Source organism: Carettochelys insculpta, chromosome 11 (genome assembly GCF_033958435.1).
Source record: "Carettochelys insculpta isolate YL-2023 chromosome 11, ASM3395843v1, whole genome shotgun sequence".
In the NCBI taxonomy this organism is placed as follows: domain Eukaryota; kingdom Metazoa; phylum Chordata; order Testudines; family Carettochelyidae; genus Carettochelys; species Carettochelys insculpta.
Window position 1 is genome coordinate 5,093,044 of NC_134147.1, and position 26,277 is coordinate 5,119,320.

The 26,277-nt window shown below is 48.3% G+C and overlaps 1 long non-coding RNA gene across 3 annotated transcripts; it reads left to right on the forward strand.

Moving 5' to 3' along the window:
- Positions 1–302: 302 nt before the first annotated feature.
- Positions 303–25,436, forward strand: LOC142019185 (uncharacterized). Of its 3 annotated transcripts, XR_012647010.1 has the most exons (4): positions 303–936; positions 1,266–3,745; positions 4,048–4,229; positions 13,828–15,147. It is a non-coding gene; the product is annotated as an uncharacterized LOC142019185 (long non-coding RNA). The 3 variants fall into 3 exon arrangements; XR_012647011.1 differs by lacking the exon at positions 13,828–15,147 and adding an exon at positions 25,377–25,436 and having other exon boundaries at positions 303–3,745; XR_012647009.1 differs by having other exon boundaries at positions 303–3,745.
- The last annotated feature ends 841 nt before the right edge of the window (positions 25,437–26,277 follow it).

Genomic DNA, 26,277 nt, shown 5'->3' on the forward strand with positions numbered 1-26,277 from the left:
CCCCCCCCCCCACCCAGGAAAGTCAAATACCGCCCATGTGAGTAGCAGAGCGCCCACAGCCAGCAGCCTGTGTTTCTACGGGTGGTGCACAGCTCACACGCCTTGGTGCGCATAACAAAATTTATTCCACACGTGGCTGGGGCAATGAGTGGGAAGCTCCTATGGGTTTGTTTCCCAAACTTAAAAGCTTTGTTTCTTTTAGGCATGAAGACAAGGCCTAACGCAGTGCAGGGAGTGGGGCCCTGCCCCTGATTTAAGTCCTGGGTTAAATGGAGTTGCTGGTTTTGCTTGCCTCTGTGCACCCAGCGTGCTATCACCAAACCCCGTATCAGCCTTAACAACACCTTGACTGGGGGTAATGCGTGTGATAAGGGGAGATCGCTCACTCTTTGCACTGCAGCTGCGTTTCTTTCTCGAAGCCAGATTATGCTGATTAACAACTTGCCGGGAAGTCACCTTGTACACCCTTAGTCTGCTGCCAACCATGCACATGACGCTGGGCTGATTCTGGATGGTGCCGAAAAGGAAAGTATAATACCCTTGCACTTTTGCACAAATACAGTGGGTATTTCACCCATTTAATTGCGTGGAGTTTATTATTTTAATGAATCACCGAGATTCTGCACCTGCAGTCTGTACAGTAATAGAATCAGTGGCTGACTAACTGCAATGCCTGTTTCAAGTCATGTTAAGAGTTACAGCCCTGCAGAGTTACAGCCAAGTTAGGGATACAGCTTTCGTGCCACTATCTCTTGCATAAAGGAGCAAACTGGATGGAAAACCTGGCATGTTGTCCTGAAAATGCCAACTGATGGCACTCTAATGGTCTGATTTTTCTCAGCAGGATTCACCTCTGTAATGTCCTCTGGTCCTTTCAGCTTGGGGAGCTGCTTATGGGGAGATTTCTCCCCCATTACTGAGGCGTCCAATGCCATGGTAAATTGCCTGATTGCAATGGAATTTTCTGCAGATCTGTAGCTGTTAGCATGAACAGGAGAATGCCCTTTGAGTTTACTGCAGTTGACCTTGAATTTATTTAAATTGGCTGTTCCTTTATGTGCCCCAAAGACGTTCACAAGGGCGTAAATGCACAGAGGCATAAGAATATTTCAGCTATTGAAAGACAGCCCCTTGGTTGGTGTAAACCCACACCATTCCTGTAAAGTGCAAGGGAGTTATGCCAATTTACACCAGTTTTGGATCTGGCCCTGCTACTAGCCTCTTAGAAGAGGTCAAGTGACGACATATTCTTGTTATTGTTCCAGAACAGGTTTGAATGCGCTCTCTTCGAGCTTCTCCCCATCCCTCCAAAAGAGGGACGCCACATCCTCCTGAGCAAAGAGGAGCCGTGAGAAATGCTAGCGTTTCCATCTCAGAGGCCTCGATCCCTGTGTGGATGAAGAGGGTGGGGAATGTGTTTGCAAATGAGTTTGGAACCGGTGCCATATGAAGAAAAAGGAAACAGACTGGGGTTTTTCAGCTTCGAGAAGCGGAGACTAATGGAGGCTATGAGAGAGGTCTATAAAATCATGACTGATGTGGAAAAAGTCAATAGGGAAGAGTTATTTACGTGTTGCTGTAACATAAGAACTAGGGGTCACCCAATGAAATGACTGGGTAGCAGGTTTGAAACTAACAAAAGGACGTGTTTTTGTTTGTTTGTGCTTTTTTCATGCAGCGCGGTCAGCCTGTGGAACTCCTCGCCAGAGGATGTTGTGAAGACCAGGCCTTCAACAGCGTTCAAAAAAAGAACCAGATAAATTCATGGAGGTTAGATCCATCAATGACTCTTAGCCAGGATGGGTAGGAATGGTGCCCCTAATCTCTGTCTGGCAGAGGCTGGAAATGGGTAACAGGAGGGGGATCACTTGAGGATTCCCTGTTCTAGTCACTCCCTCTGGGGCAGCTGGCGTTGGCCTCTCTTGGCAGACAGGATACTGAGCTAGATGCACCTTTGGTCTAACCCTGTATGGTTGCTCGTATGTTCAAGGAGCTGCCCACATGCACTACAATTGCAGCCCAATCAAAACTCAGTGGTGTGTAGCGCGTTCTCTAAACCTCACCCCAAGAGGAGTTCACGGTAGGTAGGCTGCCCAGAGTCCCAGTGCAGAGTTGCCTTTGCTGGAAGTGCAGCTGTCCAGCTAGTCACTACAGTCAGGGCACAACCTGTGACAGAGCTCGGAAACAAACAGAGGCCACGTTCTACACTAGACCTTAAAAATTGATTGTAGATACGCAGTTCTAGCTATGGCAATTGCCCAGCTGGAATCGGCTTCTCTGCAATCGACTTATCAGGCTGTCCTCACTGAGGGAGGCCGACGGGAGGAACGCTCCCGTCGACCTCCATCACTGCTCATGAGATTGAGAAGTACAGGGGTCTACCGTCGACAGGTGAATTTTACATGTCCCCACTAGGTACACAAATTCCAGGTACTGAAGACATTCCCAGAAAGGCTGGTGCCTTAGTCACCAGATGAGACTTCCTCTCCTCTTCTCTGCTGGTCAAATGTGAGCTTTGTAATGTTAGCCAGTGAGCTGATCAGTCTGATCATGGTTACTGTAGAGCAGCTCTGTATTTCCCGATAAGCCTGTGCCCTACACACACAGATTGCCTGCGACTCATAAATTAGTGCTGCATTGACAGATTGTGTTTATTGAAGAACACAATTCCTTATGGGCACAACAGGTTGTAAAGGGCTCTCTCTCTCTCTCTCTCTCTTATCAAAGATAGAGAGGGAATGCACTCTCCAGTTACACCGGAACAAACATGGGGGCAAAAGAAGAGCGAGGTTTGAAACATGGTTCAGGACTGGTGCTCGGAGCCAGGGTGTATAGGAAAGACCAGAACTGAATGCTGCACAGCCCAGGCGGAGCAAACCCCAGATTAGAACAGCAGGAAGTGAGGTGTGTTGACCAACTCTGAAGGCCCATTTAATTGTTTTTGAGGGCCTTTTTTTTGCTACTAGGCCTGGGACTTAGGAAACCTGGGTTCAATTCCCAGGTGTGCCCCAGGTATCTTCGGGCAAGTCTTCCTGGAAAAAGGGGCCTGTCACAGACTCAACCATATTCCTATATGAATATGACATAACTAGCAGATGTTTTCTGCCAAGTGCTTCATGCGAAGTATCACTGGAAGATTTATAATCTGCTGAATGTCTATATTCTCTTTGCATGTGTGTATCATTCCATTATTTGAAGTTAGAAATAGGCAGTATAAACCTGTGTTACTAAAGTAAGGGCCCTGAAGGACACTCTAGTATCTTGATGACCCATTGGCAAGACAACAATGACTTGCAAATGGACTTCTATGATTCTATGACTCGTTTTCCCTGTACTCCTGACAGTGATGGATTATGATTGGTTCTAGCAACACATGTGGCCATGTCACCTGATGCTGGGCTGGGACTCATCTTGGAGGTTTGTACTTTTCCACCGACAGCATGGAAAAGTTTAAATTGGACACAAAGGGTTCCCACCTTCGGCAAAATCTGTAAGAACATAAGCACATAAGAATGGCCGAAAGGTCCATCTAGCCCAGCATCCCATCTGCTGACAGTGGCCAGTGCCAGGTGCCCCAGAGGGGGTGGACTGAAGACAACGTAAAGGTGGGAAGACAAATGTCAGGACACTGCTGCTTACCCGCCACGATGACTGCTGGAAACATCTCAACCAGAACAGGGGCAGGCTCAAGCCCAGGCTGGGAGACTGTCCAATCAGTGAAAGAAGCTTATCGGAAGAAGGGAGGGTGAGATGTTCCTGGTTTCTGAGCATATTAATCTTCACCGGCGTGTTTTGTTTAGCAAACCACATTGTTCTGTGAGCTATTCCTTAAACCTGGTCTTGCATACCTGAAAAAATGACTTTTGTTTATTAATAAACCCAGTATAAATAATTGTTACCTGAGGGAGGGAGGGAGGAATTTGTGTATCTCTCTCTTTACCCTAAGAAAGAGGGGAAACAATTTGAGCTTGCTCTGTCTAGGACTTGTGCAGATTAGGGCAGATTTATGTGGGGTCGGTTCTCATTGAGGTCACACCTTCCCTACAGGAAAGACTGACGCTCTGGAGTTCGATTTAGTGCAGCTGGTGGGGACGCGCTAAATAAAACTCACAGGGCGCCCCCATTGGCGCCAGTAGTCCTGCTCCCCCTCGAGGAGTAAGACGAGTCGATGGGAGTGTTTGCGGCTGTTGACCTCCTGCGATCGAGACAGTGCGGCAGCTCAAATTAAGGTATGTTGACTTCAGCTACATAATTCCCATAGCTGGAGTTGTGTATCTTGATTAGACCTTCCCTTTTACTTTAGACCTGGCCTGAGGCTCTGCAGTTAGGTGCTGAGGCAAGTGCCTTTGGCTGGCCCTTCCCAGAGGGGAGCTGGTCTCAGCTGAAGGGCTGCGACCCCCACCCCTCCCCGCGCTCTGTGCCACAGTTGGAGGGCCCAGTGAAATGGAGTAAAAGGTGCGATCAGAAAGGCAGGAAAGTTGCCTCATGGGGGTTGCCGCGCATCAAGTGTCAGTCACAAGTGGGGCGTCTCTGACCCTGTCACAGGGCCAATAATGCTGCTTCCCTCCAAGCAGTGTGGTGCTAAATACAGTAATGACTAGAAGAAGTTCTGGTAACAGAGGGCAGGTAAGTGCCTAGATACAACCGAATCTATGCGTAAAGCTCATTCAACCAGGCTTAAATAACAGCAATATCTCATGCAACACACCGAATGCGATAGGAAAGATTGTGTGAAGTATTCTCAAGTGACTAAGTAGTTTAGGTTCCAAAGTCCCATTCTCAGAGCAGACTCAGGCATTTAGGAGATCGTCTTATTAAAAGGCCCTGAGGTGCTGGTGAAAATCCCACTAGGTGCCTAAATACCTTGGAAAACCTGGCCTTACTTTCCCTTTGGAACTGGGCCGTAGGCTCCTAAATCACTTTGCTTTGAAATTGTGACCCCCAAGGCTGAGCAGACACATGTCACTCCAGTCAGCTGCTTGGCCAGCGTCATGAAGCGAGCTGCAAACTTGCCCGCAACTGGGTAAATGTGCCGCAGCTCTTCAGCCCGTTTCTGCTCGAGGCGTTGCGTGTTGTCCTGCCCATGAATAGGTGTTGAACAATAGCCCTTTCAAGTAACTCAGAGTCATAATGACTCTGGCCCACACAGTACACACTGGGACAAAAGAACATTTCATAATTGTTTGTCCAGATAAACAACTCTGCAGTCGGCTGCTAGGAATTGGCTGTGAGGATTTAAACCAGCCTTTATCAGCGAAGGCGCTGCTCTGCTCTGAGTGGTGTCTTGGGATGTGTTTGTGCTTCTCCTTATCGCTGGAGTCTTGTTGAGCTGTTTCCTGTACACAGATAGGTGAATAATGCCGGTGAGGAGAGTTCGTTAGCCTTAGCAGTGCGTTTGGTGTAATTATTAACAAGCCAGAGAGCCAACTCTTCAGCTGTTAAAAGTCCGACTTCCTTCCCTTAGTGGAGCTGTACACGAGCTGGAATTCTCACACTGAAAGTTGGGGAAGGACAGGAGTTTTGCATGCTGTCAATAGACGGGCACGCTTAAATGATTAGATTCGAATCAGGTGAACTCTTGGGTCAGAGACTTCCCCAGAGCGTGTGGTGGAAAGCAAAGGTGGTCTCTGCAGATCAAGTGTCAAGGAGAATGATACAGGTTAAGTGAAAGGCCCATGGAAATGAAGTGGATCTGGATTAAATGGGAACTCATTTAAACATGCAAAAAGACTTTTTGCAGGTGACTTTTACACCATAGCTATGTCTGATGTTCCTGATTTTAAGTATAGCGCTGGGGACATAGCTCACAAAGAATCTCCATTGCAGCTACAGTCATGCCACCCTGGAGCATGTTTGTAACCCGGGTCAACCTTGGCTGAAAGCTGGACTCTTTCAAAAACGGGTGACTCTGGCAGGTAGCACACTTCCTTTGTTGAAGGGCTGAACCGGTGCCCATGATTGGTGTTATCAGGCAACAGTAAGAGGTGCAAAATAAAATCCTTGGCTGCTACAGGGAGTGCCTTGTGTGGCTGAAATTAAGCACGGCCCTGAGCCAAAGACCACTGAAGTCAGTGAAAAGACTTTCAGTGACCCCAGATTAAGCCTCACGTCAGGGAGTTTGTGCAGTTCGGGGTCCTCATCCTTACAAAACTCAATGGATTTTTTTGCACCAGTAGGGTAAGAAAACACAAAAGAGAAAGACCTTGGACAACATGGAGCAGATCTACTGAGGTTGAAGGACAACAACTGGGGTACTCCTGGGTCAGCTAGAAGTTTTGTCCCAAGGCAGAGCGAAGTGGAGGAGACTTGTAGATGACCTATGCTCCATATGGAGTACAGGGGTTTAAGTTAGGGTCATTTGTTAGGGTTATTTAGCTTACCTGAATTCTGCCATTGTAGGGGAGTTTATTCCTTCTGGGCTCACTCCCATATCTGGGGTATCTGCTGGAGAACCTGATGTTGGAAACTGGACAGGCATAGTTTGTTTACGGTACAGTAGCACCTAATATAGTAGTACCTAGCTCATTTCATCAATACGTCTCAAAGTCTTTCCACAGCCATTGTTATCATTACCGGCATTTTACAGATGGGGAAACCAAGGCACAGAGATGAAGTGGTTTGGCCAAAGTCTCTAGGAGGTCCATAGCCAATCATAGAATGCTAGGACTGGAAGGGACCTTGAGAGGTCATCATGTCCAGCCCCATGCCTTCATGGCAGGACCAAGTACTGTCTAGACCAGGCGTGTCCAACCCACCGCCCGCGGGCCGCATGCGGCTCTGGACAGCCAGTAATGTGGCCCCACAAGATCGTAAACTTTTAACATTATTATGTGATTTATATACATTAACTATATTATATATTTTATATGTGGCCCAAGACAATTCCTCTTCACTCAATGCAGCCCAGGCAAGCCAAAAGGTTGGACACCCACGGTCTAGACCATCCCTGATAGACATTTATCTAACCTGTTCTTAAATATCTCCAGAGATGGAGATTCCACAGCCTCCCCGGGCAATTTATTCCAGCGTTTGACCACCCTAACAGTTCGGAACTTTTTCCTAATGTCCAACCTAAACCTCCCTTACTGCAGTTTAAGCCCATTGCTTCTTGTTCTATCCTCAGAGGCCAAGAAGAACAAGTTTTCTCCCTCCTCTTTATGACACCCTTTGAGACACCTGAAAACTGATATCATGTCCCCCACTAATCTTCTTTTTTCCACACTAAACAAGCCCAGTTCTTTCAGCCTTTCTTCATAAGTCATGCTCTCTAGACCTTTGATCATTCTTGTTGCTTTTTCCTGGACCCTTTCCAATTTCTCTACATCTTTTTTGAAATGCGACACCCAGAACTGGACACAACAGTCCAACTGGGGCCTAACCAGCTCAGAGTAGAGTGGAAGAATGGCTTCTCATGGCTTGTTTGCATCCCAGAATCATGTTTGGTTTTTTTGCAACAGCATCACACTGTTGACTCACATTTAACTTGTGGTCCACTATAACCCCTAGATCTCTTTCAGCCATACTCCTTCCTAGACAGTCACTTCCCATTCTGTATGTGTGAAACTTATTGTTCCTTCCTAAGTGGAGCACTTTGCATTTGTCCTTATTAAACTTCATCCTGTTTACTTCAGACCATTTCTCCAATTTGTTCAGATCATTTTGAATTATGACCCTATCCTCCAAAGCAGTTGCAACCCCTCCTAGCTTGGTATCATCTGCAAACTTAATAAGTGTACTTTCTATGCCAATATCTAAATTGTTGATGAAGCTATTGAACAGACCAGTCCCAATACAGACCCCTGCGGAACCCCACTAGTTATACTTTTCCAGCAGGATTGAGAACCATTAATAACTATTCTCTGAGGACGGTTATCCAGCCAGTTTTGCACCCACCTTATAGTAGCCCCATCTAAGTTGCATTTGCCTGGTTTATTGATAAGAATATCATGCAAGACTGTATCAAATGCCTTACTAAAATCTAGGTATACCACATCCACCGCTTCTCCCTTAGCCACAAGGCTCGTTATCCCAACAAAGAAAGCTATCAGATTGGTTTGACGTGATTTGACATGATTTGTTCTTTGCAAATCCATGTTGGCTGTTCCCTATCAGCTTACCACCTTCCACGTGTTTGCAGATGATTTCCTTAATTACTTGTTCCATTATCTTTCTTGGCACAGAAGTGAAACTGAGTGGCCTGTAGTGTCCTGCATTGTTCTTATTCCCTTTTTTATAGATGGGCACTGTATCTGCCTTTTTCCAGTATTCTGGAATCTCTCCTGTCTCCCATGATTTTCCAAAGATGATAGCTAATGGCTCAGATACGTGCTCCATCAGCTCTTTGAGTATTCTAGGGTGCATTTCATCAGGCCCTGGTGACTTGCAAACATCTAACTTTCCTCACATGTTGAATAGTAACAGAGAGGAAGCCGTGCTAGTCTATACACCATCAAAACAAAAAGCAGTCAAGTAGCACTTTAACGACTAGCAAAATAGTTTATTAGGTGAGCTTTTGTGGGACAGACCCACTTCTTCAGACCATAGCCAGACCAGACCAGACTCAATATTTAAGACGCAGAGAACCAAAAACAGTAAGCAAGGAGAACAAATCAGAAAAAGATAATCAAGGTGAACAAATCAGAGAGTGGAGGGGTGGGGGGAAGGTCAAGAATTAGATTGAGCCAAGCATGCAGACGAGCCCCTATAGTGACTCAGAAAGTTCCCATCACGATTTAAACCACGTGTTAGTGTGCCGAATTTGAATATAAAAGCCAGCTCGGCTGCTTCTCTTTCCAGAACGGTGCGATAATTCCTCTTTAGTAACACACATACCTTTAGGTCATTGACAGAATGCCCCATTCCATTAAAATTAAACTGCCTGCTGCCAGTGGTAAGTGCTTCACCCCTGCTCCCAACCCTCCCACTGTGGTCCTAGGAAACCGCTATGCTGTACTTGATACAGGAGACAAGGAATTACCCCGTACAGCAGAGGAGAAGCCTCGTACCCCTAAGGCTGGGACATCGGCTGCCACCACTGCGAGGAGGAACCGTAGAGTGGTGGTGGTCGGCGATTCTGTTCTGGGGGAGACAGAGGTGCCCAATCTAGGAACAGACTCCAGCTTGCCTGAGCGCAAGGGCAGTGCTTTAGCCACTTGGCCACACTGTTTTCCCCGAGGGTGCTCTTTTCTAATCTATTCCAGTAGTTCTGTGGCACCTTACAGACTCAAAGATTTATTTGTTAAGTAGTGAGCTTTGGTGGGTAAGCTCCGCTCCATCAGAGTTGTCTCACCCAGGGAAGCTCATTACCTAATAAATAAATGTGTTTAAATCAATGTGTTAATCCCTAAGGTGCTACAGGACAGCTTGTTATTTGTGAAGCTACAGAGTAACACAGCTCCCCCTCTGAGTCGATTAACAATACCAGCATTATTCCTTGGAGGGTACTATTACTAGCAAAGAGACCACTGGATACTTAGAACGGGACTTGTGTGAAACAGACGAGCATAAAGTAATGTGTGACCTGTGAAACTGGGGTCATCCTACTTGGAACAATGCTCCAAGACAGCTTAGCAACAGGCAGGATATTATGGGTGACTTTTTCCCTGGACCACACAAGAGCTATTTAGGACTGGGTTTAGCTCAGGAGAGGATTCTCCGAAAGGCTACACGTCATTCTTCCAGGGTTTGATTTTGTATGGCTGGTGGAGAGGCGCAAAATCAAATTCTCAGAGGTCCACAGTCAACCCCTGTACTGCGAGGAGCAAGGGAAATCGACAGGAGGAACCCTCCTGTTGACCTTCCTCAGTGAGGATGGCCAAGTAAGTTGATTGCAGATAAGTCGATTCTAGCTATGCAATTGCTGTAGCTAGAATTGTGTATCTGCAATTGACTTACCTGCCTAAGGTAAACCGAGCCGAAGGCGGTCTAAGTGAGCACCTCTGTAGAAAACTATGCCGTGGAATGGGTAGAGCAGTGGGCAAGCTGTCTGCTGTGGATGAGACTGAAAGCCTGGACAGATAAGAGAACACAGGATACTGGGGGAGATAACTGGTGTGTTGCTTTTTCCCTAGGGCACTAGGGAGAAGACAGAGATTAGAGTGGTAATAAAAATATAAGCTCTTACAGAATAGCAGAACTATTTGTATTGCGCTAGCGCTCTGCAGCTGAGATCGCTCAGTGTGAGCACTTGGTAAGAAATAGATGTTGCCTTCAGGGCCTACGTCTCAGTTGATGAGGCAGACAAGGATGGAAAGAAGGAAATAATGTTATTTCCAGTTTATAGAGGAGTCACAGAGAGGATACATGGTTTGCCCAAGGTCACACGGGACGCCTGTGGGAGAGGTGGGAGCTGAACACCAGCCTCGTGAATTGGGCCAGGGCTCTTACCTGAAGACGCCATATGCATATTCGAACGAATGTAAGGCAGATTCTACGAGGCGTTCAAGAACACAGTGGTAATAGAGGTGACTTTCGCAGGCATGGTCGTCTTTGTTCCTGCCAGAGCTATACAATCTCAACTAAACTTCATTAACAAACGAGAAAGCCAGAGGGAGCACAACCGCACACACACAAGCACTCACTCAATACTATCAAAACCGAAAAGCAGTCCAGTAGCACTTTAAAGACTAACAAAATAATTTATTAGGTGGTGAGCTTTCGTGGGACAGACCCGTTTCTGCAGACCATAGCCAGCCCAGAACGGACTCAATATTTAAGGCACAGAGAACAAAACACAGGAATCAAGGTTGACAAATCAGAAGAACATTATCAAGGTGAGCAAATCAGAGAGTAGAGGGGCAGAAGCCGGGGGGGAGAGTCAAGAATTAGATTAAGCCAAGTATGCAAAAGAGCTCTTCTTGATTCCCCCCACCCTTCTGCCCCTCTGCTCTCTGATTTGCTCACCTTGATAATATTTTTCTAATTTGTCAACCTTGATTACTATTTTTGGTTCTCTGGGCCTTAAATATTGAGTCCGTCCTGGTACAACTATGAGCTGAAGAAGTGAGTCTGTCCCATGAAAGTTCAGCACCTAATAAATTCTTCTGTTAGTCTTTAAAGGGCTACTTGACTGCTTTTTTGTTCTCATAGTATATAGACTAGCACGGCTTTCTCTCTGTTATTACTCAATAGTGAATAATTAATAATTAAGTTTATATCTGCACCTGAATTTCCCCAAAACTCAGCTGCGTTTGGCTCTCAGGTTTGCTGTCTGACCTCTCTCTAATGATCATTACCTTGTGCTAACAGTCAGAATTTAAACATCTCTCTATCTTTGAGCTTGAAGCTTTCGGAATGGGCTTCATTAATATCGTTACCGCTTTTGGCCCGAGGCGTCGGCTAGTTTTGCAAGTTTGGGAGATTCTTCTGTGAGGTGGATCGATTCACGGGCAAGTCAGGCATTGCTCTGAGGCCGGCTGGTTTGTTTGCAAACTGGCAACAACCTCCTGTTTGCTTGCACGTGGTAGGATTCGAGTGGCAGGAGGCAATTTCTCTTCTCACATTTCCAAGCCTCCTTTCCGCCAGCACTCTGCCCCAAAGCTCTCTCACAGGCCTTTTCTCAGGGGCACACAACAAGTGCTTCTCTGGCTGACTTCCAGGCTGCCTTCGCTGTTTTCAGCTCTGAGGTGTCTGCTCCCTTCCCTGACAGACACAAAGCAAATCCTGCAGTTGGTACCAGACCCCTGGGACATTCCTTGGGCTACCTGGCACAGGCTCGCATGGGGTCTAGCCCAAGACTGATGCTTTTCCGTTCTTTCAGTTATCACTGAGAAAAAGGGGTGGTTCACTCTTCCCTCGCTTGGCTTAACTGAGGGTAGCTAACACAATGGACAGCTGCAACGAGGGGATGGGATTTCTTTGTGCCTACCATTACAAGGCATGAACAGCGCCCTACAGGTTGGTCATTGTCCTGGTTGGTCAATGGCAGGTGCAGATGGGGAAGGAGTCCGTGTCGCTCATCGGCATGGGCACAGATGCAGAAGGGTCGCTGTGGGTGGGGAGCATTTCCCACCCTAAATACTGCCCCGCTCCAGAAGTGCCACCTTGCGCCGCCCCTTTGCAAATAATCCCGGAGCACCAGCCAGGTGAGGAACCCACCAACCCTTCTGCTCACCCGGCACTGCCCCTAGGCATACGCAGCGCACATGGCTGTGGAGGGCTCCGCTACAATTGGGCTACCACTCTGCCCCCCATGCTGCCCATGTGTAGGCCTAGCGCAGCCGGAGGAGAAGGCTGACTCAAGTAGTCCTGCTTCCCTTGCCTCCTTTCCTCCCAGCCTCCTTGCCCAATCGCCAGCCCTCACACTCCACCTTCTGGCCCTGCGCCCCAATCCCCTGGGCTCTTCATCCCCCCCACTCTGCCTCCCAGCCCCAGTGGCCGAACCCCACGGTTGCCCACCGCCTGCTCAGACCACGCCCCGCCCTCAGCGCCGGAGGCCCCAGTGTCTTGGCACCATGCTCCACCTCCCAGCCCATTGCTCTGGCAGGAGACTCTGCTCCCATTTCCACCTGGTCCCCCGCTACCCTCCCTGCCCTGCTCCCTGGTGGGGGAAGGGAGTGCAGGTGCTCGGGCTGCACAGGGCACCCAAAGACATAAGGACAGCCCTTTGCTCGCCCCACCCCCATCTCTAGTATTGTGCGTCTTCCACTTCCAGAACCAGAGCGTCAGCCCATGGCCACCAACCTCCAGCACTGCTCCAACCTCGGGCCTAACAAAGAGCTGGGAGAGACAGAGGCCCTAGCCTCCGCTGGAGGGTGGCTAGTGACAAGTTCCCAAGAGGCTAGGAACCAATCGTAGATGGGGTCTCACAGGTGGGCTGACCCAATGGGCTAAACCCCTCATCCTTCTCATTCCTGAGGCTGGCTCCCAACAGCTTCTCCTCACGATGAGGAAAGCCGCTTAAGCAGGGCACAGCTGGCAATGGTTCCACGCCCTGAGGAGGGGCTCGTGATGAGCTTTGCCATAGTCTTGCCAAGTGGCCTCTGCTAACCACCGGTTTGTGGTACGCCAGCAGGGAGGAGGGGCTGGGTCGGATGTTTATATTGCACAGATGTTTTATCTCACTTGACTATTTCCTCATCACCTGCCTTGTGGAAGGCGGATAATTGCCTTCCTTAGCAGACCCATAAAATGCAATTGCTACATACAGTTTTATGTAATTGTTTGCCTCTTGCAGGGCGTTAACCTTTGTCATATTAGCATGTATGTTGGGAAAGTAACATAAGCAAACAGTGGGTTAGGTGACCCAGGCAAAGTACTACCTCATGAAAGCCAACAGTGTCCTGTTTATGCAGGCCCTACAGATAAGGGAGGGCAGAATTCATTCAGGGAACCACAGACCAGTTGCTACCTAAATACCTAGGGGTCTTATAGCTCAGAAGTTGGTCAAAAATGTGTTCTAATAAGTATACTAGTCGTAGACTGTAGCTCAAACTCCTCTATATTCCCTGGTTTTTGGCAGGCGTCGTGTGTTTGAACTGGGTTTACCGGGAGGGGATGAAGAGAACAATGAAAAGCCCAGCATGATAGTTTGTTATCTATAGCTTTGGTTGGGGGCTTTCCACTGTTTCACCTATCACTAGTGTAAGTAACATTTAATTGCTTTGCTTGTATAGCTCATACTGCTTCCCCTGGGAAAATCAGCTGTGACTGTACTTAAGCCCTTGAACTCTGGGTGAAGCATAGGTCATCTACAACTCTCCTCCACCCCACTCTGTCTCAAGACAAAACTTCTACCTGACTCCAGGAGTACCCCAGTTGTTGTCCTTCAAGCTCAGTAGATCTTCTCCACATTGTCCAAGGTCTTTCTCTTCTGCACTTTCCTTGCAGGTTCCATGTGAGAGCCTGACGGATTAGGCTGGATGGTGGTTTTCTGAGAGTGTGCCCTCGTCATCCCCATCGTCTTCTCTTGAGTTGAACATAAAGTGGTTCTTCTCCTGCTCTGCTCCAAAGCTCCTCAAGTCTTGCCATTTGAGGTGAAGTCTGGACCTCCGGCATCTGTTTATGAATGTCTGTAGCTTGTGATTTGAAGACTTTTTTAGTACAACAGGTCTTGCATCCATACAAGAGCACACTCTTCACATTTGTGTTGAAGAGCCACAGTTTTTGTCTTCACAGATATTATTTGTGAATTCCATACGCGACGGAGCGTCTTGAATGCAGCTGTTGCTTTCCCTCTCCTGGCATTGACATCCTTGTCTGTTCCTCCATCTCTGCCCATAATACTTCCCAAGTAGGTGAACTGCTCCACGTCTTCCAGGTCATCCCCTCCCAGTGTGATGGTGTTGTTGTTGGACTGGTTGATCCTCACTGTCTTGGTCTTTCCCTTTTTAATGCTCAGTCCACGCTTTCTTCAGTGCTTTCATGTTGATGCAAACGGAGGGCATCATCGTGAGCAAAATCAGCGTCCTCTGGCTGTTTGAAAAGTGGCCACTGAATGCCTTGTTGATGGCCATCTTTTGTCCGGCTCATAATCCAGTCCATTGTGATCAAGAACAGGAAAGGTGGCAGTAGGCACCTGTGCCACACTCCTGATAGTGTGTGGAAGGATTCTGTCAACCACTTGGCATGTTGCGGGTTCTTACATTGAATGCGTCAGGTTAATAATTTTGGACGGGCTGCCATGATGTTGCTGCAGTTTCCACAAAGCGTCTCTAACAACACTGCTGCGGGCTTTTTCGACCGATGTCTACGAAGGTTGTGTACAGGGTGGAGTTCCGGTCAAGCGACTGTTCTATGATCACTCTTAGAGTTTCTGGTTGGTCAGTACACGATCACTCGCTTTGGAAGCTGGGCTGTTCTTCCCTGTAGCTGTACCGCCAAAATAAAGTTTTTTGCTGGAATGAGTTCTTCCAGGTTTGAGATTTTGCTGGTATCACCTCCTATGACTGTACAGGCAAAAGTTTCTTGTTTAGACAGAGCCTTAAAGATGGGCCTCAGATGCAAAACTGTGATCGAAATTTTGAAGTTCCCAAATCTGGGGGAGGCAGACAAAGATGACACAACCTGGTTCTGGGTTCTGATTTTAATTATTCTCCTGTCTCCAACGTTCAGAGGTGGTTCAGCCCGTATTTCCATTTGACCCAGCCTCTGAGCTCAATGCTGGAAACAAAGTCCTCAGGATGCTGGGATTTTTACATTTAATAGCTGTGACGTTCTTGGGCTAATAAAAATCTTAACACTCGTGCTTCAAGTGATTGTTCATATCCATTCCCTTGCAGTGTGACCACTCATCACATGCACCGGTGCCAAAAGTTTTTCCGTCAGTGGTAGCCAGCAGGGACTGGTTGCCTCTAGCGTGGCATGCATCTGTGTTTGCCATACATGTGTGGAATAAATGTTATGTGCATCAAGGTGTGTGCAGAGGTGGACCACCAGTAGAAACACCCACTGCCCCGTTTAGGTGGCTGTGGTGCCAACTTCTTCTCAGTGCTGACACATCTCCTTGCCTCAGCAAACTTCCCTTCCTGTCCTAGTTCCAAGATGTCTTTGTCCCAAAGCCATTTTAAAGACGTTGTTATGCAAACCCTGCCCCTGAATTTAATTTCCTAAATCGCTTCCCTAGGATAAAGCAGGCAGGAGACTCTTTAGCAGGTTCATTAGGGCAAGTCTTACCTAGTGCCTGCAGGCCCACCGATGGCAGGCGGGAAAGGGCAATTACATTGGGGCCTGGTGTTAGGCCACCACCACTGCCAAAGTAGCAGTGACCAGAGCTCCTGGTCCCTTGGAAACTCCATGGCAGAGCTGATCTGTGGCTCTGTGCGGCTTTGAGGGAAGGGCTGACTGAGTGCTGACTGCCCTAGGCTCTGCCCCTTCTGCCCTTGGCCCCGCCCCTTCCAGGCATGGAGCCAGGCCCCACTCCCACCTTGCCTCAGGGTCTGAAGTGGCTGTCAGCCCCACTGGGCACCTTGATTGCAAGAGAAAATCTGTTTGGCCGTCAGCTGGTGAAAATTAAGCCTTGCCCTTGAACGACGGCTCTGGAACTGACAGGGAGCACGGGGAGGGGAGGAGCCTGGAGCAGTCAAGTTGAGCGCTCGGGAAGAGCTACTTTAGATTTCTGGATGTTGGGCCTATTTCCAAGTCAAGAAGGTTTTAGCAGAGGTTGCCATGGTATCTGAGAACCGTTACAAGGCAGCGGGTTGGGCATTTTTATATCACGGCATTTGACAGGAAAGGTTTCGTGGGTGGTGATTTTAGCACCAAGCGTGGGATGGCTCAGCACCAGGGAAGGGCAAAGAGAGATGGGTACTGTCTACAGCCGGCCGAACGAAAGATACATCCCTTGTGCATAATGTCATCACCATGTGGACATGACCATGGTGTCTGGGGACCAGATCCCTGTTTTATTGCGTGCTTCCTTCTTTGCTGCTTTACCTGCAACTGCCCCGTTCTCCCAGGGAGTGTGTAAATTAACCCCACTGCAACCACCTCGCTGAATGCTAATGGGACTGAGCAAAGCGCTTTAATTACCTCCCTCTGTGTCTTGCCTGCTTTGAACTTAACATTGGGGAGACAAGGTGTATGAGGGAGTAGCTTGTATTAGATCAACTTCTGTTGATGCAAGAGACGAGTTGACGACCTGCTCAGAGCTCTTCTTGAGGTGTGAATGTGCCTGTATCTCAAACACTTGTGTCCCCCACCAACAGAAGCTGGCCCAGTTGAAGGTTTTGCCTCATCCACCTTGTCTGGCGGAGGGTATGTCGTCATTTCATGGACGATTGATCCAGTCAGGGTTGATTTTCTGGGGTTCGATTTCGTGTGCCTAGTAGGGACGCATTAAACCAAACTCTCTGGGGTCAGCAGTTGACCCCTGCACTCCTCAATCTCACGAGCGGTAAGGGAGGTTGATGGGAAGAGATGATCCCATTGACCTCCCTCTGCGAGGACAGCCAGGTAAGTTGATTACAGGTAAGTCGATTCTAGCTATGCAATTGCCGTATCTACAGTCGGCTTTAATGTCTAGTGTAGACATAACGTAATATGCTGGGACCATTCAACCTGCTCTGTGACCTACTCCACTAGCTACATCACTATTCTATTGGTCCTCGAGGTTTCCATGGGAACGGGACACCGGCTGTATTTAACCTGTGGTGTATACAGTTAATAATAAAACTGTGTTGATTAACGTGCTTGTAACTTTAAAACGTTTGTTTTTTTTCCCCTCTCTGGGTGAAAGTCTCAACCAATAAGTTGACTCAGAGCCAATCAAAAGTCATGGGAGGACAAATTAAGTCCTTAGTTTGTTTTCCATGGGTATGGATTTTGCTGGCTGCATAAAGCTTTCAGAATTGGGCCCTTGATGGCTTTGCGTTATGTTTAAAGAGCACAGGTATGCTGGTGCTTTCATGGGTCTCCGTTCACGTCCCTTTCTCTTGAGCGTTAAGTGTTTCGCAGCTGTTTCTGTGGCCCGGGAGAGATATGGCCGTGTGCCACAAAACTCTTAATGGCCGCTCTTCCCACTCCTCGCAAATATGGAGGTGAACAGTTGCCTGCAGACCTAGAAAGTTATACGATGACCGGGAGCTGTTGACGGGAGTCCCACCTCTCAAGGCGTGAGCTCTGAGAAGGCCGGTCATTTGACAAGTCTTTCCTCCCTGCTGGATGGTCAGGAAGGGGAGTTTTGCTTGTGTCGGGCCCTAGCACAGCAAGCTCTTTGAGCATGTGCCTAAATCCCTCGAGTTCTCGTCATTTATTGATGAATGGGGGCCAGAGAGGCTAGTTCAATTCTTAGGCTACAAGCTCAGAGAATTAAGGAGGAGAGAAGAAGCTCACTTGTGTGGGAAGAGGTGAATGTATAAGGACAGGAGATTAGTACAGAGAAGCGGGTGTGGGCTGCAGTCACTCACTGGGAGAAGGGAGCTTTACTTGGAGGCTGCAGTAGCCTAGAGGCACTCAAAGGGGTGGGAGCAGTGGGGCTGGCACGCCCAGAGAAGTGGGGAAGGTAAGGACAGGCTCAGGGGGAAAAGGCAGCAAGGTTCGGGGGGTGCAGACACGGGCTGCTGATTCGGGGGCTCCTGAGCTGGAACCTGGCACAGAGGGTGGGTCTGGATTCCCCTACCAAGCACTGGGGTGGTGGCACCAGGGGACAGTGAAAGGGAAAACCATTTGTGTCAGGCTGATGAGGAGGGAAGTTGGAATATCCCTGGAATGGGGAAATCCACACGATGACCTGGCCCTGGGGCCAAGGTGTAAAGACGTCAGAGACCAATCGAGTGGCCAGGAGGGTGTGCAATGAGCAGCTGAAGGTGGCCCCAGACCCGGAAGGAGCTGAGGAGGGAAGAGGGAGTGAGAGCCCTACCATCGTCAAGCTGGAGGCCTCAAGGATCCAGCACTGCAATACACACAATGAAACACAATGATCAAACTCCCACCGTAAGTAGTCCCATTAGGGATCACCGGTATGCTTCTTGAAATCAAAGGCAGGCACGTGCTTCAGTAACTTGCTGAATCAGGGCCTAAGACAGGCGGATCTCTATGTTGCCTGATACAATGGTAAGAGGCCTATTCCCAGGTGACGCAGACTCAGCTGTGATTTCATCAGCCTCCACTCTTTTTTTTTTTTTTAATTTTTCTTAGGGTTATGTAGTGGAAAATGCCAATTCCGTAGAACTTTATAGTCCTGGACTTTGGAACCTCAGAGTGAAAGGCAACTGGCAAGGCCTATCCTTCCCTTTATCTCGGTGGACCTTTGTCCCTTCCTCTCCTGAGATGGCAACAGCTTCATAAATTTCTTTATGGTGCATTCCTGCCCTGGCCGCTTTCTCACATTCACTGGAGCAAAGGTATCGGAGGCCGTGAGCACCATCAGGAAGTGGTGATAGTCATAAAACGAGTTAATTTCATTTGCAAAGGGACTTTCACCCAGGGTCATCAACCTTTCCAAGGTGGGGTGCCAGAATTTGACCTTTTGACCTCTATGTATGGTCCGAATGCCAGTGATACTTTTTAAAGTCACTAATAGTCCTATTTACAACAGCTTCACTAATTAATAGATGAAGCTGCAGAGCTTTACCATTTAGGTGGTGGTTGGTAGCATTAGCTGGTCTTTTGTTAAGCCGCAGGCAACATGGCTTTGAGCAAACTCCTGGCTGCATGGGAGACGAGGGGTGGAAATGAGCTCTCGCATCTTGTGCTGATGAAACTTGACTGGTGTTCTGCTCTTGGCACCCATGCTGGGGGTTGCTGACCCCTGCCCTAGTGGCTGGCAAAGAGTTACAGAATTGGGATGCTGTCAAAAACGGGGTCTGCATAGGAGATCTTAATTCTGCCTGCTCCTGGGAGGCTTGTATGTGACTCTGCATTTCTCTAGCTGGCGGGGATTGGAAAGCTCCTTACAAAGGACATTTGGGGACGGCACCCCTCCGGAACGCTCAGCTGTAACACCGCGTTGCCAGCGTAAGCCCAACGCCGCCTTAAGCTACAACAGCAGATCCTGCAGAGTAATGAGACTTCCGATCTACGCAGCATTTTTGCCATCTCCCCTCCTGGCTCCAGATCAATAGGAGGTTAGGGAACGACAATAAAATGAGGACACAGCACCATGGCCTGGTCAGCTTGCTCCCTGTGCGCCTCCCGATGTATCATTATGCAGGAGGGTAACTAGACAGCAACTACCCAGGTTTCTTTCCCGTCCCCCAGTTTTTCTTCAGCTTCCTCTTCAATTTTTGGTCTTTCCATCCCTGTTTTCCTTTCTTCTCCCTGGGTCTGCATAAAACTCCCATTTGACCGGGCGGAGTTTGTGCTTTTTGCTAGCCTAGGTCTTGGGATCTGGTCACTTTCCATCTGCTGGGTAGACTGGGGAGGGCTTATCTGGCTTCTATTGGTTCCATGCACATCATCCTGCAAAGTGCTGGGCTCTGTGGCCCACTAGCAGAGGGCTTATGCACATGCTTAACTCTAAGTATTGGAGTCTGGACAGGACTGGGAATTAGGGCCAATGTATGTTGCTACAGAACCCACTGGCAACCACTTGGATTTATTTTATGAACATGTAAGGTGCAAATCCAGTTTGTCTTTTTACACAGACTATAGTCTGCTTTTTAGACCCTGCTCTATCAGATCACTTGAGCACAAACTTAATATCAAGCATGTAGTTATGTAGTCTACAAAAGAGAAGAGTTAGGGGGGATTTGATAGCAGCCTTCATCTACCCGAGGCTGTTGTCAGTGGTGACAGGTGACAAAACGAAGAGCAATGGTCTCAAGTTGCAGTGGGAGAGGTCTAGATATTTGGAAAAAACTGTTTCACCAGGAGGGTGGTGAAGCACTGGAATGTGTCACCTAGAGAGGTGGCGGAATCTCCATCCCTAGAGTTTTAAAGTCCCCTCTTGACAAAGCCCTGACTTGGATTGGGACTGGTCCTGCTTACAGCAGGGGGTTGGACTTGATGACCGCCTGAGGTCTCTTCCAATACTATGATTCTATCTAAATAGCCCCTTGAGTTTCACATGAGACATCTTGTGTGTGAAGTTCAGGCACATGCTTAAATGTTCTTTGAGATCCAGGGCTGCAAAGCCTTTGACAGTCAGAATGTTCACCAGGTGATCTTTCCACCTTTTGACACAGCACACAAACATCTTTCCCCAGTTGAACTCTTTGTGGCAGCTTAACGCAGTATTCCACAACCCAGACTTCCCTCATGTTCCCCTGTGCCAGGGTGCAAGAACTACCAGTTGAGGAGCCTGGTCCTAAGGTCATCTGAGGTCTTGGAACAAGTGCCATTCAACCTGTCCAGATTACTGTGCCCTTTTCAGGAGTCAGATTTGTTTTGCAGACCACCAAGTTGCTTAAAAACCACTTACTTACGAAAATGTGCAGCCATATCACAGAAGTCTACTCCTGAAAACCTGCTGACTTTCGACTGTCTTATTATCAAGTAAATGAATTGGAGTGGAAATATTGTACTTCCCTTTCAGTGTTAGGCACATGAAGCTGTAGAAACAAGTCACTGTCTGAATGAACTTTGAGCCCGTAGTGACTTTACTGGTGGTTTTTATGTGGCCTCGTGTAAAACGGGGCAAATCTCTAAATGAGTTGATGTACCCCCTTGGAAGACCTCAGTATACCCCCAATGGTGCATGTAGGCTTGGTTGAGAAACACTGGCTTAAAGGGTTATGCTGAGAAGACAGAAATGGGAAGGATCTCCTTTTAGCCGGGCAATATAGGCAGACTTTTCTTCTGCTGTTGTGATGGGAAAATAAGTGCACATCTGGCATTAGGTAACTAGAAAAAAATATAATGGTATTTGGTGTCATATGTAGAAATGAGATGTTCTCGTGAGGATCTTCATTCATTCATTCCTTTTCATTTCCTAGGCTCAGGTAATTGCATGCAGTGAATGTAGCCATCTTCTGGCGGTTGCTTTTCAGACTCTACCCTGAGGCTCAGGACTGGAGCACTAGACTGAAGCTGACATGCTGTGGGACGATACAGATGTAATCTAGTGTTGTGGCTCGGGTGTCAAATGCACTGCAAGACATCGATGGCATAATGTGATCAAATCTGCTCAGCATTTATCACGTGAAGCTAATAGTCCTGTGTGTGTGTGTGTGTGTGGTGGGGTGTCTGTCTTAAATTTTTAAGCACGGAACCAACAGCTCTGGCGATGTAAGTCTTAAACGTATTCATGCCACACATACCATATAGGCCACAGCAGGGCAAACCCCTCCCCACATTGCCATGCCAACGTGACTTGGCCCAGATATGCAGCGGGGAGACGCCTCTGCTCAGGTGCCCAAGAAAGGGGCAGACTGTAAACTGAGCTGTTGGTGATTGTGATGTGGCCATGTGCCCCTGCAAACTGGACTGTCACCACTGAACAGCCATGAAATGAGAACTATTTTCAGTCGCTGATGTTTTGGAGCCTGGTCCAAAGCTCACAGAAGTCAATGTTTTTGACTGTATTTGCCTTGAGTGACTTTGGTTCTGTTCCCTAGGCTGGATTTGCTCTGGTGTGTTTTAATCTTGTCCTCGTTAGGTTCGGAATAAACACTACATCAGTTGCAGGTGCATGGGATATTAGAACTTGGTGGAAACCTGAAGAACAGTGGCGGGTGCAGCTGAGGCTAAAATGTGCTCTAGGAAATTCACATTTCCTAACTTTGCCATAGTTGATAGCTCTACTATAATTATCTGTCTCAATCAGGTCATTGTTCTATAAGGCCTCGTTTCTCTTCCCATACTGTCTAGTGATCAGCTAACAGCATTTCTGACACACACAGTCCAATATTTATTCGAGAAACGAAGACTTTATCATCCCCAGACCCTGTTCACTAGTTTCTGGCTTCATTCCACGCTTCATTTTGCGGGACTAAATTAATAACCAGCTGTGATCTTGACACATCCTCTTGAGGGCAGCAGTCTGGGTTGGAAATGGTGCAGTACTGAATGTTATGGTTGTGTTGAACTATGACTCTCAACTTCTCCATACTATCGTACGCCTGTCAGGAGTCTGATTTTGCGTGTGTACCCCCAAATTACCCCTCACGGAACAACTGCTTGCTTATAAAAATCAGACATAAAAGCACACTATTACTGAAAAATGGTTGACTTTCTCTTTTTCGCCATACGCTTACAAAAGCCATTGGAACATAAACATTCTGCTTACATTTCAGTGTATGCTGCCTACGGCACTATAGGCGGGTCATGGTCCGTATGAAATTTAGTTTGCACTTACTTTTTTAACTAGTGTTTTTAGGTAGCCTTTTGTGGAACCAGCAAATACAGGTCAAACCTCTCTAATGCAAAACTCTCTCGCCCAGCAGCATCTGTAATCTGGCACGCTTTTATTTAGCTGGACGACCCCTTATCATGGGAGTGGCCAAGTTCTGTGCGGTCACATAAAGTCCGTCTCCAGCCACCAGTCCTGTCCCAGGGCCCAGCGTTTCAAAGCAGCCTGGAGCTCTGGGCCGCTTTGAACTACCACAGAAGTACCCCTTTGCGCAGCTCTGATGGAGGAGAGGGGCAGTGCCGTCCCTTCGGCCTATGCCACGCCCCTTCCACCATAGGTCCTGCCCCTTTTGGGGATGCAGAGCAGGCCCTCCTACAACCTTTCCCCGGTGGCTGTTGGCACCTTGCCTCTGCTTACTACCAAGGGAACATGTACCCTAGCTGTGAAGCACTGATATAAAACTTCCAGCCATGCATCAGTGAACTTCGGGGGCAGGCGGGAAACTCCATTCCTCAACACCGTTTTCTCCGATATAACTTCTTGTAGACAGAGGAGACACCAAACCAATTTAGTGAAGTTTAGCTACTCACAGGCTAAACACTCACAATTAAACCACCTGAAATAATAGGGCAGACGCATCCCAGGAGAAACTCAGTGAGTTCCTTGAAGCTACATTAAGGCTGAGTTTGGCCTAACAAGCTAAGAAAATAGTCCTTCAAATCACAGAATAATAGGGCTGGAAGGGACCTCAGGCCTATTGTGTCTGGCATTGTGTTCTTCACTAGGTTTCAGACTCTTACCTCCATATCTCAGCAGCTTGTATTTTTCCCCCACTGTTTATAAAGTTGGTAGCCTCCACACTTAGAAAAGCTCGGCAAAGAAGGGTGACGAGCAACGCAGACTTTCTACTGCCTTAATCCCATTCCAGACAGATGTGGCATTATTCCTACATGACCACTTGGGGAGAAGAGCCAATAGTTCCCGCTCCACGCTCTCTCCCCTGTGCCTGCCAACAAGGGGGTTGAACTGAAAAATATAATACAGTAAATCCTCACTTTACACGTCTTCAGGTTGCACGAAACTCAGACGCGTGGCTGTCAGATGACCTAGCTGGTTAAGAGCCCCTTCCCCATGACTTCTCAGAGCAGTGCTAGGCAGCCAGGTGGGCTAAAACCCCCTTCCCAGAGTGGAGCTGCTGTCAAGCTGACACTGGCCCTGCTCTGGGAAGGGAGGGAGAAGGGTTTTAGCTGCCCCTAGCTGCCTGTTGCTGCAGGCAGCTGGGGGGGGGGTTGAAGCCCCCTAGCCGCCGTCCAGCATCAGCCCCCCACCACAACCCCAGCTCAGCCCAAACCCACACAGGGGGCTCCCAGCCCCTGACACACTACAGCCCTGCATGGGGCTCAGGCTTCAGCCCCCCGGTGTGGCACACAGGGCTCAGCTCCAGCCCCCTGCCCACCACCCTGTGGACCCTGCTCCAATCTCCGCAGACCCAGATCCAGCCCCCACACACCCCATCTCAACTCCACCCTCCTGCCCCCACTACTGCACAAACCCACCCCAGGCTTAACCCCTCAGCCCCAACCCACCGCCCAAGCCCCCGCCCCCCCCCCACTTACCTGAAATTCAGGATACATGAGGGTTACGTAGAACGCACCCCTCATGTATCCCAAGCGACTACTGTACAGGTTGAACCTGTCTTACCCTGCACCTTGGGGACCTGATTAGGGCCAAACAAGAGAATTTCTCCCATCACAGGAGGTCAATATTGTCTAGCAGCATTACCAACACTTCCGCGGCTGACTGGCTCTTAGGGGTAAATTAAAGCTAAATAACAGCCCAGAACACTGAGAGCCAGGACTGGTGTCTGGAAACAAACTTCATGGCACCACAGGAAACTTGGCCACTCCCATGATAAGTGGTTGTCCAGCTAACTGAACTCATGCCAGATTATGGATATTGCCAGACAAGAGAGTTCCTGATTAGAGAGATTCAACCTGCAGTGTGGTGATGTTATTTATTGTGACACAGGGATGTCTCCTTTGCTTCTCTTTCCAGCTGGATGCATCCTTCCTGCATCTCAGGGCTTCATAAGCTCTCCACTCTTTTCAGACTTTGACCAAACATTTCAATCTAGTGAGGGATGGCAGAACAAGGAGCAATGGTCTGACATTACAGTGGGGGAGTTCTAGGTTGGATATTAGGAAAAATGTTTTTCCCTAGGAGAGTGGTGAAGCACTGGAATGTGTTACCTAGAGAGGTGGTGAAATCTGCATCCCTAGAGGTTTTCAAGTCCCGGCTTGACAAAGCCCTGGCTGGGATGATTTAGTTGGGGTTGGTCCTGCTTTGGGCAGTGGGCTTGACTCAATGATCTCCTGAGGTCCCTTCCGGCCCTAGGTTTCTAGGATTCTATAATAGCACTTGGCATCTGTTGAATGTAAATTGGAAGGGAAAGGCTGCATTAGTTTGTCCAGTCATCATCTGCTGTGGATTACGAGTTGTACAATCCCTCGCAGCAGTACTTCTAGGAAGGGAGCTTTTTCCTTCATATGTTGTCCGAGGGAGGAAAGCTGGGCAGATGGTTCAGGATGTGGGTGAATACAGGCTGCAAATTCTGGCTAGATTCCATGGAGAGTGCCGTTGGCTTCAAACTTCTAAAAGTATTAAAAGTTTTTTTGCTGTTAATTTTTTCCCCCTGTGTTGCTTTTGCTAGATACAACTTTTTATTTCTTCTTCAATTTCCCCGGCAAGCTGGGACCTGCACCAAGTCTGCGCGAAGGTCGACTCTGTCCCTTTCAGAGTCTGAGCCACCAGTCCGCTTCTTTGGAGCAAATCTGCCAAGAGAGGTAACTGGTAATTTCCTGCCACACGGCCTTAGCTTCCACCTGGCTATTCCGCTCTGCCTGTGCTCAGCTCGGCCTCTGTGTTGGCTTGCTTCAGGGATGGAGAATGGAAGGTCTACACAGCCCGGGACCAGCATAGTCTTTGTCTTAGTGCTCAGTGGTTCTCTGACATGTTGGACAGGGCGCTGTCCCAGCAGGTTTCAGGATAAAATTGTTCAGTGGCAAAGCACTAAAATCTGGACTGGGAGCTGCTCCAGTGCGAACCTATAGGGAACAGGGGAGTAAGAGACCTTGACCCCACCTCCTTTCCTGGCCCGGGCAATGGTACAACATGTTAGTCTGTGCTAACAGGGGCAATTTGAATCTTGCTCCCTTTGTGGAACAAACCACCTAGAAAGAAGCGGGAAGGAGGTCATGGCCCTCAGCACTAGCCCACAGAACGAACCATTTCTTCTGTCTTGTCCCTCACTGGTGTCTCCCAATGGATGGTATGGGGCATACGTCTATAGACACCCAGGAGTGCCAGAAGACACACGATCTCTCCCGATGCTGCTTGTGGGCCATAAGGCACTGTCCTGCCTCCTGCACTGAGAGGTGTCCGCAAGAAGTGGGAGGAACATGAAATACGCGGAAACTGAACTGTTCTCTAAGCAGATTGAATTTCCAGACTATTGTACTCCACATAGGTCCCTTTGAACTTTCCCAGCCCCCAGGAGGCAATGTTTAAAACTTGCCAAGACCAGACCAAGTTTGTAAATTGTTTTGGTCAAC